Source organism: Scyliorhinus torazame, chromosome 8 (assembly GCF_047496885.1).
Source record: "Scyliorhinus torazame isolate Kashiwa2021f chromosome 8, sScyTor2.1, whole genome shotgun sequence".
NCBI classification, from domain to species: Eukaryota; Metazoa; Chordata; class Chondrichthyes; order Carcharhiniformes; family Scyliorhinidae; genus Scyliorhinus; species Scyliorhinus torazame.
The window spans coordinates 104,125,658-104,139,878 of NC_092714.1; the positions used below are offsets into that span (position 1 = coordinate 104,125,658).

At 52.2% G+C, this 14,221-nt stretch overlaps 1 protein-coding gene across 15 annotated transcripts in view; it reads right to left on the reverse strand.

Moving 5' to 3' along the window:
* Positions 1-14,221, reverse strand: part of dmd (dystrophin) — a 3,042,490-nt gene that overhangs the window by 1,209,982 nt on the left and 1,818,287 nt on the right. The gene's annotated exons all lie outside the window — the stretch shown is intronic.

Here is a 14,221-nt window from a genome sequence, read left to right on the forward strand (position 1 = left end):
CACTGGACTCATAAACCAGAGACCCAGAGTACTGCTTTGGTGATCCAGGTTCAAACCCCACCACTGCAGATGCGATAATGAAATTTGAACTCAACAAAAATCTGGAATTAAAAGTCTAATGATGACCATGAAACCATTGTTGATTGTCCCCCAAAAAAACATCTGTTTCCTCGTGTCCTTTAGGGAAGGAAATCTGCCATTCTGGCTTACATGTGACTCCAGACCCACAGAAATGTGGTTGACTCTTAACTGCCCCCTCAAGGGGAAATTAGGGATGGGAAATAAAATGCTGACCCAGCCTATGGCCCCAGCATCCCATGAACAAATTAAAAAAAACAGTGGAGACAAAAATCAATAAATAAATGAGAACTCTGCATTATGTAATAAGAGCAGGTCAGGGGCTGGGGGTTCTGCACGTAATGTCTCACTTCCTTATTTCCCAAAGCCAGTCCACAATTTACAATAACATAATTGTCATAGAATACACTTTGTCTGGACCAATGTAGCTCCAACAAAACTCAAGGAGTTTAACAGCATCCAGGACAAACCAGTCTGCTTGATCAGCACCCCATCAACCACCTTAAACAATTGTATCCTCCATCACAAGCATACATTGGCTGCAGTGTGTGTCAGCTACAAAGGTGGCCTGCAATAACTCATCAAGGCTCCTTTAATAGCACTTTCTAAAGCTGCAAACACTCCCACCCAAAAGAACAAGCGCAGCAGTGACATTAAATCACCACCTCCTCCAAGTTACCCTCCAAACCACGCACACAACCCAGACATGGAACTGTACCACTGCTGCTTCATTGTGGCTTGGTCAAAATCCTGAAAATACTTCCACAACGGCACTCGGGGGTATCTACAACACAGGACTGCAGTGGTTTAAGAACGGAACTTACCATTACATTCTCGAGGGAAATTAGATATGGGAAATAAAAATACTGACCTTTCCAGGGGTAATCACATCCCATGAATGAATGAAAAGAAAGTAAAATGTTAAAGAACATTTCTATAAATTGAACTGTGCATACATACAAGTTCAAATCCTAAAACAATCAAATTTAGAATAGATATATCAGGCATTCCACCTGCAGAGAAAGAATTAACAAGACTTGGAATAGACTCCTAATTGGGGTAGTGGAGGCAGAATTGTGTTGAATCACTGAAGAAACAGCTGTGCCCTGTGATGTGGGGAGGGTGAAAAGGAGCTGGGCGGGATTCTCCATCCCACCAGCCCTGTTTTCCGGCACAGGGCGCCCCCGCTGGCAGCGGAATCTTCCGTTCTGGCAGGTGGCCAATAGGATTTCCCATCGTGGCCATTCCATGGCGTTGAGAAACCCACGGGTGTGGGTGCGCTGCCGGCGAAGCAGAGGATCCCGCCGATGGAGAATCCCACAGTCGTTTTTTTCCTTGGATATGTGAGCTGGGATGTACTAAACGAGATTCCTTAACCCTATCAATATTGTGATGCTTTCATCCGAATGTTTCGGCCTGGATTGGACCTCAGATCACTGAAGTGAAATTCATTACACCATCTAGCCTTCATTCAGCTAATTTCTGAATTCGGCAGTACGGGTTGTATCTTTAGAATGGTAAAAAAAAAGATCTTTCATAAAATAACCTTGAATAATAAACCTGCATTAAATCTTGAATTGCAATGGGGTGTTATAGATTTTTTTCCAGTGGCTGATTTCTTGTTCTTTATTTAGTACATTAAACCATGTACATGCTGTCTGAATTCCCAGGTGAGATTTAAAAATCACGCATCCATTTAAAATCTAGGTCAGACACGTTTTGCTAAATTAAACACTGGTTTAGCTCGAACTCTTTATGCACTAGATGCTCGCTTTCTACAGATATTCAGATAAGTAATAATGTGCAGAAGTTATGCAAGGAAATCAAAGCTCAATGAAATATAATGGGGCTTTGTTGCTATGATAAAATAAAATAGTCCCAATCTTGGGACTTACCATTGAAGGTCAACACAATAATTCAAACACCTTTTCCTTCAATTTCTGCAACCTGGAACCTGGTTTTGAAACCCGCCCAAATAAGTTGAATGCATGTTGACCATCAGTGGTCCCTGTTAATTAAATGAGCCAAGAAGGTTCAACGGAATTCCTAATAGGTATGAGACCATAGTATAATCCTGACCCCACAATTCCCACTGAGTGTTTGACATCAAACCAAGCCAGAAAAAAACAGGGATTTTTTTTCCCCTGGAGATGCGGGGGAGGGGGGGGGGGGGGGGGGGAAGAAGAGACCTGAGGAGGCCGTCTGATGTCAATAGGTCATGCAGAGGCATTTGACATGGTTCCACAAGGGGGCAGGGCATCCTGTCAATACCATCGGGTGGAACCGGCTGGCCAACCACCCAGAACCACACAGCATCTTGAACGTCCAGTGTGAAAATCACTGCACGGTGATAATGGAGCAGGAAATGCAGCTGTTCAATTTAACTTCACAATTTGCCCAGTTTCCTCTGGATGCAGGGAGTTGAAATCACCCGAATAGGCTTTTACCACTTACTGAGTTCTATCACTTCGGCATGCAGACAAAAATATTGCATAGAGTTGTGTACATGGCAACCCTTGTGTATGAAAACATCCTACTACATTTCAAAAACAAAACGTGATTTTAATTGGCTCTTGCTATTTTATATGCTGCCAGTGCTGTGCACAGATAAGGAGTGGGTGATGGGGAGCCTGGCAGAGCTAAGCTCTGAGGGGGGGGGGGGGGGGAGCGCGGGTAAGCGGGGGGGGGAGCGCGGGTAAGCGGGGGGGGGGGGGGTTAGAGACCTGAACAGGCAGTGGAGTAGGACTAGATGAGGAACAGCTGAGTGTGTTCTCCAGAGTTAAATGCAATGCACCAACCTCCCTAGTTTGAGCCCTAATGAGTTAACATCCTTGTATTATAACCAAACATCCATAGGACAGTGGACTAATTCCCATGTACATTTTTTTATATTTAATGGTATGATGAAAATTACCTATAAATGGCTAACTTAACATGTTGAAAGTAAAGGAAATAAGGGGGTGAGCGATATCATAAATTCTTTCAACATCGGTGTCCTGTTCTTTTTTTGTCCAAAAATAGCATACACTTTAATTGATTTAAATTTTATTGTGGAGTAGGCAGTTGGATAAATTGTACTTATTTTATTCCTTCTGCAAATTTTATCTCTGACTTTGGTTTGCTTCATTAGGTATCTGCAGCCAAGGTTGTACATGTAATGATATGCCAGTGTCTGCTCTATGGTACCAAAGAAATACCCAAGGACAATTTATTTCTTCAGTTTTTACTTCCCACTTCAGAGAGCTGCTGCACTCTCCACTCTGCGCCCATTGAGAAGCTTACCTGAATCTATCTCACCTTACTGTACTGAATGAGAACTAATGCTCAACAATACCATATCATATTTTATAAATATGCACAAAAACAAACTATATACATGAATATGAGTGGTGGTGAATGGTTGTTTTTTGGACTGGAGGATAGGGGTTCCCCAGAGGTCAGTGTTAGGATTTACAGGGCATAATTTCAAAATCTGCAGATAGCTCAAAACGTGAAAATATTGTGACTTGTGAGGAGTGTAATGATGAACTTCAAGAGAACATAAACAGGCTGGTGGAATGAGCGGACAAGTGACAGAAGTGGTAAATTTTAGCAGGAAGAATGAGGAGATGCAATATAAAATTAACAGGGTGCAGGAAGAGAGGCCTGGCACTATATGTGTGCAACTCGTTGAAGGAGGAAGGACAGGTTGAGAATGTGGTTGAAAGGTATGTGGGATCCTGGACGTGATGATAGAGGTTTTTAGCACAAATGAAGGAAGTTATGGGAAATCTTTATAAGACAGTGGGAGAAATTCTCCACCTCGTGTTGCCGCAAATGTGAACCGCGATCGGGCAGATAATCAGGCGTCTGGCCAAAATCAAAGTCCACACATGGTGCCAATTTGGGCACTATTTTCCGGCTCCAGCAGTAAGAATGCCTGGATTTGCTCGGAATTCGTGCCAGCAGAGTGTTGGGCCATTAGTATGTCCTGCATTTCTCCAGACGGGAACGCGAACCTCGCGCAATTCAGTCCTGGTGCCAACACTTCGTCTCCCAAAGGGAGAATTTCGCCCACTGAGTCTGTCTGAATGGTGTGTCTAAGTCCAGGCACTGCACTTTAGAAAGGGTGTGAAGACTTTAGAGTGCGTGCACAAAAGACTTAATAGGATGGTTCTAAGTATGAAGGGTTCACCCACATGAATAGATTGGCAAAGCTTTGGCTGTTCCCCTTCGTGAGAAGGTCAAGAGGAGATGTGATAGAGGTGTTCAAAATCAAGAGAGGTCTCAATAGAGTTAACAGAGAGAAACTGTCCCAATTGGCAGAAGGATAGTGAGCCACGGGACATCAATTTAAGATAATTGGCAAAAAACCCAAAGGCAACGTAAGAAAAATCTTTTTCTTCCCCCAAGGAGTGGTTTGGATCTGGAATGCACTGGGTGTGTGGTGGAGGCAGACAAAATAGTAGCTTATCAAAGGGAATTGGATAAACACCCAAAGAGAAAAGATTTGCAGGGCTACAGGGAAATGGAGGGTATTGGAAAAAGCTGTATTGTTCTTGCAATGAGCTGGCACGGAGCTGAATGGCCTTCTTCTGTGCTGTAATGATTGTCTGATTCTTCATTCAGAAAACTGGGGCGTCATTCTCCGACCCCCCAGAGGGTCGGAGAATGGCCGTTGGCCGCCGTGAATCCCGCCCCCGCCGGTTGCCGAAGTCTCCGAAGGGAGAAAAGTCGGCGGGGCGTTAATGTCGCCGCTGCTGCGGAGAATGTCACGGGTCTGCGCAAGGCAGCCGATTTTCGGCCTGCCGATATTCTCCCTTCCGGATGGGCCGAAGTCCCGTCGACGTGATGACCGTTCACGTCGACGTAAATTAAACCTCCTTTTCATTGGCGTGACCCTGTGCTCCAGGTTCACGCCGACCAGCGTGGAGTTGAGTGACGGCCTGCGGGGTTGGCTCTGGGCAGGCGATGGCGTGGCCACAGTCTGAATGCGTGAGGAGAGGTGTGTCTCGGGTTGTGTGTGTGTGTGTGCGGCGGGGGGGGCGGTGGTGGTTAGAGTAGGCTGGGCTCCGGGGGAGTGCCGGGAGGGGGTCCGTGCCGGGGAGGGGGATGGGGGGGTCCATGCCGGGGTGGAGGTTGGGGGGGGGGGGTCTGTGCCGGGGTGGAGGTTGGGGGGGGGGGTCCGTGCTGGGGAGGGGGATGGGGGGTCCATGCCGGGGTGGAGGTTGGGGGGGGTCCGTGCCGGGGAGGGGGATCCATGCTGGGGCGGGGGATGGTGGGGTCCGTGCCGGGGTGGAGGTTGGGGGTGGTCCGTGCCGGGGAGGGGGATGGGGGGGTCCGTGCCGGGGTGGAGGTTGGGGGATGGGGGGGTCCGTGCCGGGGTGGAGGTTGGGGGGGGGTCCGTGCCGGGGAGGGGGATGGGGGGGGGTCCGTGCTGGGGTGGAGGTTGGGTGGGTCCGTGCCGGGGGGGGTCCGTGCTGGGGAGGGGGATGGGGGGGTCCGTGCTGGGGAGGGGGATGGGGGGTCCGTGCCGGGGTGGAGGTTGGGGGGGGGTCCGTGCCGGGGAGGGGGATGGGGGGAGCCGTGCCGGGGTGGAGGTTGGGGGGGGGGTCCGTGCCGGGGAGGGGGATGGGAGGGCAAGTGAGTTGGTCCACCTGGCCAGGTGCCAGCCTGCAACAGTTGGACCCATGCGGTCCATGCCACCTGGCTGGGGGGTGGAGGGGATATGGACAATGATGACATGTCGTCGTTCCCCTCCCCCCACCAGGCCGTCATGTTTTCAGATCATCCAGCGATGTTGGCCGCCGTGGCGGCAGCCGCTCATGTCTATGTTGCCCTGGATGAGGAGGAGGAGGAGGAGGAGGAGGAGGAGCATGCCAGAGAGGCGGCGCAGGCTGCTGCAGAGGGGCAGGCGGCAGCCGCCCAGGCTGGAGGGACACCTGACCGACAGGACGAGGAGGGGGAGGAGGACGTCGCGGCCCCACGGCAACGGAGGCACCCGAGGGCGCCCCGTGTGTACCGGCCCAGGCAGTCATACCAGGACCTCACGGACCGGGAATGCAGGAGGAGACTCCGGATGAGCCGGGAAACCGTGGCACACATCTGCCACCTGCTGGCACACCTGTCACCGCGTGGCACTGGCGGGGGGGACCCTCTCCCCGTGTCCGTCAAGGTTACGGTGGCCCTGAACTTTTATGCAACGGGGTCACTCCAGGCAACGAGTGGGGACCTGTCCGGCATATCGCAGACATCGGTGCACCGGTGCATCCGGGCAGTGACAGATGCCCTATATGCCATGGCGCACCGCTACATCCGCTTCCCCGTGGACCAGGCCAGCCAAGATGCCCGGGCCGTGGGCTTCTCTGCCGTGGCCGGGTTCCCCATGGTCCAGGGCGCGATCGATGGGATGCACGTCGCCGTGCGGCCACCTGCAGATAACAGGGCCGTGTTCACTAATAGGAAGGGGACCTATTCGATGAATGTACAGGTGGTCTGCGACCACCGCATGATGATCCTGCACGTCTGCGCCCGTCACACAGGCAGTGTACACGACTCATTCGTGTTGTCGTGGTCATCCATCCCCGGCATGTACGAGGGACGCCATCTCCGGCTGAGGGGCTGGTTGCTGGGCGACAGGGGCTACCCATTGCGATCGTGGCTGATGACGCCTATACGGAGGCCACGCAATGAGGCGGAGAACCGCTACAATGATGCCCATGTAGCGACAAGGGGAGTGATAGAGAGGTGCTTTGGCGTACTGAAGATGCGTTTCAGGTGCCTGGACCTCTCTGGGGGTGCCCTCCAGTATCGGTCAGATAGGGTTGGCCGCATCATTGTGGTGTGCTGCGTCCTGCACAACATAGCCCAGCAGAGGGGCGATGTGCCACAGGCAGAGGAGGGCGGAGTGGAGGAGCAGCAGGAAGAGGCGCAGTCCTCCCCAGATGAGGGGGATGTGGGTAATGGTCAGGGCAGACGGGGTAGACACAGGCGGGTGGCTGTCCACCGTTACCGGCTGGCCCAGCGGGCACGGGACAGACTGATAGACGCCCGCTTCACTGACTAGATGGGCATGGGAATCGGGTAGTATGGCCACAGACCGCACACCATGGCAACAGCCGACCACCCACACCCCCCACCCATCCACCCACCCAGCACCCTCACCCCCTCCCCAACCCCACCCCCCCCCTATTGCCGATCCACCTGCGGCACAACGGGCCGGGCTCACACAGTTGCGGGTGGACGCGCGTCTATCGCAGGCCATGGAGGATGATGACAACCCGCCCTGCGGTGAGCTCCTGGCTCTACATCGTTGGACTATGTCTGACCCATGGCCACAGTACCACCATCCACCCGGACCATCCCTGCATGCGGCTGTGACACTGCAGCGCACGGTCCCGTCCTCTGCCCGGGGGATGTTGATGGCGGCCCAGGGGGAAGGGGGCAGACTCACCTGGGGCTGAGGTAAGACCACCCCTCACACACACACTTGCGCTCAACGTACATGACACGCCCGCACACTTTGGACAGAGCACAAAGGCAGCTTCTGTAGGTGTAACATTGATTTTAATAACCAAAGGAGTTCATGCACGTGCCCCAGCCCCTAAAACTCATCTGTGCCCTGCAACCGTGCCACCTTACTCAGTGTCTAATTGTTTGGCCTTACGGGCCCTTTGACTACGTCTACGTGGTTCCCCAGACGGTACAGCAGAACTGGAGGTGGACTCCTGTGATTCCTGCCCTCTGACACTGGATCCCTTTGGCGGCCGTTTCCTGGGGCGTCCTGGCCTAGATGGGCCAGGCTGCGGCCCGGGCGACTGGGATGGCGAGCTGCCAGCCTGTCCTGCCCGTTGCCCACCCGATGCACCTGGGACGGAAGGGAGGGGGAGTCCGAGGTGTCGCGGTGTACTGGGACCTCCCCTACAGAGGGAGCCGGGACGGACCACACCACCTCCTCCTCCCTCGGGGTGCCCGATGGCCCCCAGGCCTCTACATGGGTGGGGGATGCGAACGGACTGGCCATCCGACGCCCCCCCCGACATCTGGCGCTGCCAGTCCTGGAGGCCCGTGCTGGTATCGAAGGGGGTCTGCAGGTTTGCAGCCATGGAGACCAGGGGGTTGGCAAACCTGTCTGTGACAGTGTGACGCCGGCTCGCACATGGCCACTGGCGCCGATGCCCTCAGCGATGGCCTGCAGAGACTGGGCCATGGCCTGCAGAGACTGGGCCATGGCCTGCTGAGACTGGGCCATGGCCTGCTGAGACTGGGCTAGGGCGTTGAGCGCCTCTGCCATCTGGCGCTGGCACTGGCTCATGGCCTCCTGTGAGAGGGCAGCCATTTCCTGGGCCACAGACGCCGCCTGCACGGAAAGCCCCAGGCCTCGCAAACCGTTCCCCATGTCTGACACCGTCGCACCCATTGCCTCCACCGCGGACGCCACCCGTCCGGTGTCGGCCTGGGTGGCACGCATGACCGGCACCACTCCCAGCTCCTGGACGCGGGTGGACTCCTCCACCTGCGACCGCAGCTGCCGCAAGCCGCCCGTCACCCTCTTCGCTCGTCTCCGGGTCGGTGGTTGCATCGGATCTATGTGTGGGTGTGGTAACTCCAGGAACCCGGGATCCATCTGGGCGGCAGATGTTCGCTTGGGCTGGGCTGCCCTCCGACCGCCCGGCCCCTCTGCTGCTCCTACCTCCACCTGCTGTACCGGGACGGCTGTGTTGTGCGCACCAGTGAGTGTACCAGATGCCTCATCACTAAAGTGCCCAACCGTGGTGAGGGTTTCTGCGATGGTGGAGGGTGTTGGTGACAGCAGTGGCGTTGTGTGGTGCTCTTCGTCCCACTCTGAGTCCATGGCACTTTGGGGTGGGGGTTCGTCTCCACCCATCCACTCTGAGTCACTGTCCGGTATTTTGTCTTCCTGGGTAGTGCTGTCCCGGGTACTGCTGTCCCGGGTAGTGGTGTCCCGGGTAGTGGTGTCCCGGGTAGTGGTGTCCTGGGTAGTGGTGTCCTGGGTAGTGGTGTCCTGGGTCGTGGTGTCCTGGCTCGGATATGACGGGGGCCTGTGGCTGCCCCCCTCGTCGCTGGGTGGTCGCTCCCGCACGTGACGGGGGTGTCGTCTCCCTGTTGCTCCAGGTCTCTCCGTCTCCCGTGGTGTGCGAGGGGCATCCTGCGGGCGTCGCATGCTGGAGGGTGCGGGTCTCTCCGTCTCCCGTGGTCTCCGAGGGGCATCCTGTGGGCGTCGCATGCTGGAGGGTGCGGGTCTCTCCGTCTCCCGTGGTCTCCGAGGGGCATCCTGCGGGCGGTCTGCATCTGCGGGGATGGGTGCCTGGACGTTTGGTCCTGCGATACACAATGAAGCATGCATGGTTAGACATCAGGCAGTGATCAGGTGATACGGGGGAGGGGGATATAGGGGAGGGGGGATATGGGGACGGGCTGTCGGTGGCTCACTTGCTAGTACGCCCCCGACCTCTGCATCAGCAACCTCCCGGTCCTCAGGTCCGCCAGCCAGTTCCAGGGCCCTTTCCTGGTGTTCGGTCAGTGGCCTCTCATCAGCGGGGCCTCCTCCAGTCCTCACATGCTCCCTATTGTTGTGTGCGCGCTTCTCCTGTGGGGGGGGGGGGGGGTGGCAGGGGTAAAAGGCAACACTGTTAGGCAGGTATATGAATGCACGCCATCGGTTGCGCATGCATTGCAGAGGTTAAGGTTAGGGCTGGATTCACTTGGGGATATGGGGGAGGGGGGGATATGGGGGAGGGGGGATATGGGGGAGGGGGGGATATGGGGAGGGGGGATATGGGGGAGGGGGGATATGGGGGAGGGGGATATGGGGAAGGGGGGATATGGGGGAAGGGGGGATATGGGGGAGGGGGGATATGGGGAGGGGGGATATGGGGAGGGGTATATGGGGGAGGGGGGATATGGGGGATATGGGGGAGGGGGGATATGGGGGAGGGGGGATATGGGGAGGGGGGGGATATGGGGAGGCTCACCCTGCCTGCTCTGACGAGGTCGTTCACCTTCTTGTGGCACTGGGTGCCTGTCCGTGGTGTCAGGGCCACAGCGGTGACGGCCTCTGCCACTTCCCTCCACAGACGCCGGCTGTGGCGTGGGGCAACTCTGCGGCCGTGCCCGGGATACAGGGCATCCCTCCTCTGCTCCACCGCGTCCAGGAGCGCCTCCACATCGCGTGACTCGAACCTCGGGCTGAGCGGCGGCCAGCCATCCAGTCGGGTGTTGCGGTCGGGTGTTGCGGTCGGGTGGGGGGGAGCAGTGCGGCCTTATGAGCCGTCACGCCGTGCGGCGCGTATGACGCTGCACGGCGTGAACCACTGCGCAAGCGCGGATCCCGTTACGTCGCTGCTAGCCCATTTCGGGCCGGAGACTATCGACCCATTTTTCCGACGTGACGCAAGTCGGATTTGCGCCGTTTTTTGCGCCGATAACGGAGAATTTCGGCCCTGAACCCGTTACTGGGGAATCTTGTTCCTTTATCCATCTGCTTCATCCATCTGTGTTGAAGTGTGTTCTCACATATTCTTCACTAAGGGAGTTAAATACTGCACATGCCTCATTTGTATCAGATAATGGGCCTCTTGTCACAGTGCAGAACCCATGGTATTTAGATTTATTAAATTGCGACTTAAACCATTAATGCACAGAATGCAGGGATCAAACTCAAATTACACCTGAATAATGCCAAAAAAAACGATACAATAGTCTTTAAATTTGTTGAAACCACAGTTGATGAACATAATTTGTTATAACTGTTCAAATGTTCTAAAGATATATTTTGCTTCGAATAAACATCTTGTAAATGTTGTCACAAATATAAAGATCATAAGATAGTTATGCTTTGAGACTGCACTGGATTCTCCGATGACCAGAAAGTCGGCGCTGCCCCCGCACTGATCCTCCGTCCGGTGGGGGGCTAGCAGCCGCGCAGCAATGTGCAACATGGACCCGGCCTGCTAAAAACTGCCCCCCTGTAACCAGCCTCGCCACCCCCCACCAGTCCCCGCCGAAGCTCCCCTGCTAGCGGAACAGCTCCCCCCTGCCCAGACTGTGGCGGTGCTGGACTCAGTCCACAGCCGCCACATGAGGTTCCTGAATGGTGTGGACACACGTGTCGCACACCATCGGGGACTTGGCTCATCGGGGGCAGCGCATTGCGGGAGGGTCTGAGGCCATCCATGAGGTGTACGCTGCTTTTGAGGGGGCGGAGCATCGCAAAAACGGCACCTCCCCAATTCTGGCATAAAGGGGATTCTCTGGCTGATCACTAAACCCGATTGTGGTGTCGCCGACCGGTGAATCCAGCCCTGTCTCTTTAATTTAAGGTAAAATGGTGGAATGAAGGGATCTTGCAATTTGTTCCGTATATAGTTTAGCCTCATGTACATGTTGTAAATATTGCACACACATACTCAGATGCACTCAGTACACACCAATATTTATTACCATGTAGACACATATCCTTGTGAAAAGGGGGGATGTCATGATATCCACATTAACATATCATGGTGCAATCACACACACACACTGATGGACAGGTAGTTGGACCAACCAACACACACACAGCATCGCAGCCAATCACCAGTGAGAGCACACGCACGAGAAAACAGGGAACACCACAGTTCCCGCTCATTCTACCAGGAGATAGCGCAGAGCACAGAGCTCACAGCATGCCACTCAGACATACACCATGTGCTGAGTGCCTCTCTAAGATAGTGCTAGGACTGGGTCCACAGGTTAACTGGTGAAGTACGACCCACAGCCAGAAGTTAATAGTTATTATTGTACAGAATAATAAAACAGAGTTGTACCATCTACAACCGTTTTGGTTCGTTTGTGTATCGGAACACTGCCAGGGTGCCAGACTGGCTGTGCCAAAGTGCCCAGATGGCATCTTGCCAATGCCAAGGATCTGGCCCAGGAGTGCCCTGCCCTTATGCAGTAGATTGTGGGGGGGCTTAATGACCCCTACTGTTTGGAATGGAGTGCTCTATTGGAAAATGGGGGTAGTAACTGACATTACAAGGGAAAAATTGCACACAATTATTTTAACTATCTTCCACAAGTTTTTATGCTGTTTTGTTTTTATGCTATTTTCTGTGCCTACCTATTGAAACGAGGTGCCAGAGTTGAATGGTACCATTAGGATAGAACAGATTCATTGTTGAACTAACAGCACATCTGCATCACTGTTCAGTACCAGGGAGGAAAAGCAATTAGCGATATGTGCACTATTCAGGAATGTTCAAGGAGTAATTTGTCTGCTGAGGTATAGTTAAGGAGAGATGCTTGCACAAATGGTACAGATGAGGGTGTGCACCCATATTGCTGTTGTTGTCAGCAATTAAAGTTCCTTTATTTTTTCATGGAATGAGGGCATCACTTGCAAGCCAGCATTTGTTGACGATCCCGAGTTGCCCTAGGCCACTTCAGATTACAGTTAAGAGGCAACCATATTGTTGTGGAGCTGGCCCTACAAGTAGGCTAGACCAGGTAAGGGCAGCTGCTTGCCTTCCCTAAAAGGGCATTAGTGAACCAGATGGGGTTTTACAACAATCAATGATAATTTCATGGTCATCATCATGGTGGCTAGCTTTATATTCCAGATTTATTGATGAATTCAAATTCCACGAGCTGCCACATGGTGGGATTTGAACCCATGTTCCCAGATCATTCGCTGTGTCTCTAGACTACTAGTGCAGCAACATTACCACGACCATTGCCACCTTCTCCCCCAATTTTGTTCTACAACTTTCTTTGATCACTGTGTTACTTCTTCAGCAATCCAAATGTCTATAGATAAGACTACAGCTTTCACACATACGTATGCACCTTTAGATACTATAATCATGCAGACATATATTTATGCCTGCAATACTGTCAAGGGTACACATGTCTAAACTGATTGGATGAGTATATATTAAATGTTTCTCAGTAATATCACCAAGAAGTCCCCACTGCATATGTTCAGAGGGTTTCTAATTCCTAATAGACACTTTTCATAATTATAGTGTACTTTATTTAATCTTAAGGATATAATTTAGAATTTTTTGAATGCCACTCCCTCATTTTTGTAGTCATCTGCATCATTATTTTTAATATTTTAATTTTCTTTGGAACAAATTATGATCATATTCATAAAGACTTAAAATTCTTCATCTAACACATTCATACTGCATTGGAAAATTGACTGTCACAGTTCAAAATCTCTATCATACTAATCTAATTGGCTAAAATAACCATTGTATGTTGCAAGAATGCTGATTTATTCAAATATAGACAAGTAGGGAAACTACTAACCCACAGAAAACCAACTGAATCACTCAATTTGTTTTCAAAGGATTAATCACGAATTAGCAGCTACCACAAGAAATGTATTCAGGCAATTTTGTTTTACGACTTTCTTTGATCACTGTGTTGTTTCTTCAGCAAGTGAACTATCTATAAATAATAGGGTTTAATAGAATTAGTGCAGAAGGAGGCCATTCGGCCCATCAAGTCTGCACCAGCCCTTGGAAAGAGCACCACACTTAAACCCACACCTCCACCCTATCCCCGTAACCCCACCTCAGCTTTTTGAACACCAAGGGCAATTTATCATGGCCAATCCGCCTAACCTGAACATCTTTGGACTGTGGGAGGAAACCGGAGCACCCGGAGGAAACCCACGCAAGCACGGGGAGAACGTGCAGACTCCGCACAGACAGTGACCCAAGTCGGAATCGAACCTGAAGCTTTCACGTATGCCAACCCATCCCATCCCTCCCATGTCCGCACTATTAGTCACGGCTCCAGTGGTCTCAGTCACCCACTGTTCCAACATTTTATATTTCTGTTTTGGATTTCAAGCAGTTTTCATTATTTTACCGCAAGAGATCTGCTGGTTCTGTGAAACAAAGTTACTAATGGAATATTAAAAGAGGGACTCCCTATGAGTGAACATTGCTGTATATGCTGTATATTTTATTATTTTCCATTTCTTATATTACGTTGTGTAATATCTTATTACTCATTTGCTTCTTTCCAAGATGGTCCTGGATTTGTTTATTTTGTCACGTGTACCGAGGTACAGTGAAAAATATTGTTCTGCGTACAGTCCAGACACATCATTCCATGCATGAAAAAAATTATAGGGCAAACTTAAATA